Below are 5,640 nucleotides of genomic sequence, written 5' to 3' on the forward strand. Positions count from 1 at the left end.
TGCCCCACCTTCCTTTTCTATCTGTCATATTGAGAGAGGCCCCCAAAGGCATGTCCAAGGTTCTTAGCGGAATAGATCGATCAACTCAGTACGTTTCCAATACCTACAGCAGCTCTGCTCCCGCTCATTCCAGAATAGAGAGAATCAAGCATACGTTTTTCATATCTATTGAACGGAAGATTCTAGTCACACTTACTTAGTATAGGCTTGATGGGAGGACACTCCCACTGAATCGAAGGTATAAGGAGGAAAAGCCCGGTTCAGAATGGTAGAATCCGGGCAAAAATAGATCTTTTAGAAGCAAGAAATTCTCAAGATGACTTCTTTTTTGAAGGGCTAGAAGGAACTTAGTCTAGTTAGAGGGTGGAATTTTCGCTCTTGAGAAAGAAATGAAGAGAGATATTTTAGTGGAGGCACGAACTAACGAAACGAATGCGGAATCGGAAGAAGTGAACTCTCTTTTTCTCAATCGCCCATGGCTAAAACAAAGATGGCGTAGACCCGGTAGGAGACGGAATGGAGGTCAGTTCTTTTCATTTGAGAGAAGCGCTAGTTTCTGCTTTCTCATTTCTCATATGGATGACGAGATGAAGCTCTTTCGTCTTTGTAAGATAAGAGAAGACCGGTCTTTTTTAGCGAGGAGGAGACTGCTTTGAACTGGAACATTCTGATCCTATGGCGATGTTTTCGCTGAATCTTCATTAAGCAGACATACATCAAAATACCAGTCCAAGCATTTTTGAGAGAGATTGAACTGGAGGAGCAGTTGATGAAAACCTCCTCAGCGGAAAAGGCATCTCAAGACCGGGATAGGGATGGGAGTTCGAATTAGAGAATGGTAAGATAGGATCAAGCTCTGGGAGTACAACAGGACAAGCACATTCGATCACAGAATCCCGGGCAGGAGATTGAAGAAGAATAGACATATAGCTTGAGAAGGCTGCTGGGATGATGTCAGCCGGCGTATGGAGGAACATGTTGATTCTCTCTCGTACTTTTTTTACGAGGTAGTTATGAGCGGACAAGTGAACTGAGGCCACCTGTCTCAGTTAGTTGGCGAAGGAAGATTCGAACTACCTAGTACTATTACGTCTTCAGTCCTCCGCACTCGACGGAATTCCATCCAGCAAACTCTTTTCTTTGCTTACGCACTCCGGCTTTGAGCTTTGAATAGAGCGCTCCGTTTGGAAGTAGAGGCGCTAGCTTACTTTCTTAGGAACTGCATGAGCAATGTCTGGTCGCGTGACAGTAAGGTAGATGAGGTTTGTTTCAATCCGATAAAATGTGGGATCGCATGTGAAGAATAATGAACTATGAGCTTTCAGGAGTGTCGACCCTCTATAGTCAGTAGTATGTAGCGGTAAATCGAGCAAATCAAGGGCTTATGTTGGCTCATGATGTACCCACGAGATGTTTGAGAAACCTCAAGACCGATAAAGTACCTCAATTCACCAAGATCTTTCATGGCGAAGTGCGTACCTAGTCGCTGAAGAAAAGAAAGGCGCTAGAGATGTCCAAACCTCTGTTTTTCTTTTGACTCTCAAGGCAGGCAAAGATCAAGATCTAGGTCAGTCAATCCAGCATGAAAGTTCCAGCAATCAGAAGGCGCTAGGCAAGCTAGCTAGCAAGTTTTCAAGCTCTTTTCTTTACCAAATAAAATTATCTGAATGAATCTAGTGGGTAAGTAAGCTCTCCTGTCCAGTGAGTTTGAAATACAGAAGTCCACGATGGATGGTAAGATGTAGGTTATATGCGGTATCTCCCTTCTCGATAATGTGCCGGTGCCGAGTCCTTCCTTTTTCTTTTCAATCAAAACTCTCGTCTTTTGATTAGGACATGGTTGACCATCGATGGAGTTGCCTGCCATATAGAGATCCAGTGGCAGTGTACTCTGGCCTCCCAATTCGCATCTTCATCCATAAGGTACTGATAGAGTTCATTCACATTATCTCTCGTAGGGGTAAATTTGTGTAATGGCAGATAGGTACATTTTCAATTATAAATATCTCATTTATTCTTGAAGGAGTGAATTGCACAAACCCGCCTCGTACACAGACAATTCCTTGCTTGATTTCATGTAGATTTGCATAAAACTCTTTCACCACAGGGACGACTACGGTGGAAGTAGTGTAATAAAACAATTCCCAATGTCCCTGTGCAATAATCCCTGCAAATAAAGTACTTGGTGTATTGAATCCTCGATTCACAAGCCCCCTTTCTTTGATTAGCCTCTTCTTCACTAGAACACGATTGTGCAACTTCTCTTTTGCGCATCGAAATGGATGAACTTTTTCTAATTGAAAATTCCAAATCCAGCGGAATTTTTAGAGTGGGACGCCATTGAAATTGAAAACTATTGACTCTTCCCTCGTTTTCCCCCTTAAAATTGAATTTAGAATCAGTTTTTGGGAGTTATAATGAGAACAACCTACAAAAAATCAACAAAAACTGCCAAAAAATCTCCATTTGAAACGTTTTAAGTCATTTTTGTTGTCGAAGCGATTCATGCGTCGATTCTGGTGCATCATGTGTCAGCTCTCTGGAATGTGGCGCATCATGCGCCAGTTCCAAAAAATTTTGCCATTTCGATTTCAATCCAATAAACTCTCAATTTTTCCATACAATTAGGTAACTAAGATGTTTTTAAATATTTTTTCAATGTTAAATTTTCACAAATATGTGAATTCTATAGAAGCACAAATATATTAATATATGTAAAATATTTTGAACAAGAACAAAAAAACAAAATAAACAACGATAACTATGGGTTGCCTCCCATAAAGCGTTTGGTTTAATTTTGTCAGTCTGACATTCCTAGTCTTTATTCTAGGTGACCCAATATTACAGTCTCTTTAAAAACTAGTCTTTGACCATCAAAATATGGTTTCACAAAGGAGTGTCAAAGGGGAGAAGATCAAATTTGGAAAATTTTATTTTGGAATCCAAAGGAATGAAGACTAAGGGATGCCACGGATCCTGAAAAGAACCTCAGTGACTTCCCAAGCTATCCTATAGTTTGGCTTCAATTGTGGTGAGATGATATTATTTAATGTTTCATCCTACCAATTATTATTATTTAGGGCTTACATTTGTGTGAGACGATCACACAAAGAGCTTAGAAGATATGAGGGTTTATGTCGCAATAAATGACAATCTCAGAACCTAAGTCGAGTTAGGACTTAAATTGCACAAAACAATTGTGCTAAAGCCTAAAGATAAAGTTGAGGATTTATGTCGCACTAGATGGACCACCTCGAAGTCCAATGGCTTTTTGTTTAATATTAAGGAAGAGATTATTGTTGTAGATCCATTTGCTCTCTCGAAGTTGTTCTTCTATACATCCTTTTGATGCTGCTGACGGGGGTAGCTCCAAGTTCTTCATCAAAGTAGCTGTCCTAAATCCTAAAAGTTAAAGGTTTAAATGACAAGTTTCAGTTCAAAAATGGGGGGGTTAAAGTTGATTAGAGCGACACCAGCTAGGATCCTACGGTTCCTTAGTTCTGGTACCACTATTTTCTATTGAATTTACTTAGCTTAAACGAGTTGTTGAGATCATTTAAACTAGCCAGATCTTGTTAGCAACTATGGGTCACCTCATCCAAGGGCTCCCATAAATTCAAAAGGACTGTTATGAAATTGTTGTTTTTTTTGTTTTTCTTTTTAAAATATTGTTCAATTTTGAAAAAGTTGATTGATTTTGGAAAGTTTGTTTTTTTTTCGCAAGTGAAGTAAAATCTACAACGAAGAATGTATAATATTTTAAAGCAAGAGTATATTGCAGTAAATAAAATGACAGAAATTAAATAAAACCATAAAGGCGTACTTGTTATCTTATCGTTACTCCCACTGAAAGATTAGCTTGTGCAATATATATAATTTTGCTGAAGTTTAAATAAAATTGCAGGAATAAAGGAATTTTTGTGAAAATATTTTGTTGTGATTAATATATCTTTTATTTTATTTGTTTAATTATTAATATATTATTTGTTATGTTGTGTATGCAAAATAAAGAATCTGCAGGACTTGTACCTTATGATCCCAAGTTAGAAAAAAGAAAAAATATCAAAAAACAAAAGGACTTGAAAAACTAGAAATGGAAATGGAAAACATTCAAAATAACAACTTGGAAAATCATCATAATTCTTTGAGGGATTATGTATATCCTACGACTGTTGAAATTCACTCAAGTATACAAACCCCTATCGTAGAAGCGGACTCATTTGAACTAAATCATAAGATTATCCAACTGGTGCAGAACAATCAGTTTGGGGGAACTCTTTCAAAGGATCCCTATTTACACTTATCAAGTTTTCTGTAACTTTGTGCTACATTTCATTATAACGGCATGTCAGGCGATGTTGTTAGACTAAGACTTTTTCCTTTCTCACTAAGGGATAAGGCTAAAATGTGGTTATACTCATTAGCACCTGGCTCTATTAAAATTTAGGAGGAATTAACTCTTAATTTCCTAGCTAAGTATTTTCCACCTTCAAGGACTACTAAACTTAGAAACAATATTATCTCATTTTGTCAGTATAAAGAGGAATCAATATATGAAGCCTGCGAAGGATTTAAGGAACTCCTAAGAAAGTGTCAACACCAAGCTCTGCCCGATTGGTTAATCATTCAAACTTTTTACAATGGGTTAGTAGGATCCCTTAGGTCTAAAATTAACACTGTCACTGGTGAATCATTAAGATCAAAACCATTTGATGAAACATATGTGTTAATTGAATTAATGGCTATAGATGAATTTCAATGGCTCTCTACTAGGGTAAATCCTGAAAAGGTTACCAATGTTCATGATACAGATGCGATTGCAATTCTTATATCTCAGGTTGCTACAATATCAAGGAAATTAGACCAATTTGGAATGAACCAGCCTCAATTTACTCCAGTGGGGAAAGTTTATTAGGGCATATGATTGATTCTAACTTATCATATGAGACATTAAATGCAATAAACAACTTGTATTCTAACTTTTACAACCCATGTTGGAAGAACCATCCTAATTTTAACTAGAATCACACTACTTGAGGTGGAAACCAACAATAGGAAAATAATCATGCAAATCCTAATGGAAGCTGGAATAAACAGGGGAACACAAATTATAGACCTTTATATTCACTGGACTCTAAAAATGATCGACAATTTGAGGATAAGATGTTTATAGAAGACGTGGTATCGCAAATGAGAAACCAATTATAAAGTCAAAATGCTGTGATTAGAAACATAGAGAATCGACTGGGACAAATTGCTAATTCACTTAGCAATATACCCCAAGGAACACTTCGTAGAAACACTGAGATCAACCCTAATGAGAACAATAATGAACAGGTAGAAGCTGTCCAATTAAAAAGTGGAAGGAGATAGAGGATCTCGTTAGAAAAGAGAAAGAAATTGTGAGAGAAATAAATGAAACTAGAAGACCTGAAGAACATGTTTCTAAGGGTCTGAAAAAATTAATTTCTTCAACTAAAATCAATTTAGAAAGATCGCCACCTCCATTTCCTCAAAGATTTAGACATCAAGATTTGGATAAAAAATTTTTAAAGTTCATGGAAATACTTAAGAAGTTAATGATAAATATTTACTTTCACTAATTCTTTGGAACAGATGCCAAGTTATGCAAAGTTTTTG

Source organism: Phalaenopsis equestris, unplaced genomic scaffold (assembly GCF_001263595.1).
Source record: "Phalaenopsis equestris unplaced genomic scaffold, ASM126359v1 Scaffold000002, whole genome shotgun sequence".
Taxonomy (NCBI): domain Eukaryota; kingdom Viridiplantae; phylum Streptophyta; class Magnoliopsida; order Asparagales; family Orchidaceae; genus Phalaenopsis; species Phalaenopsis equestris.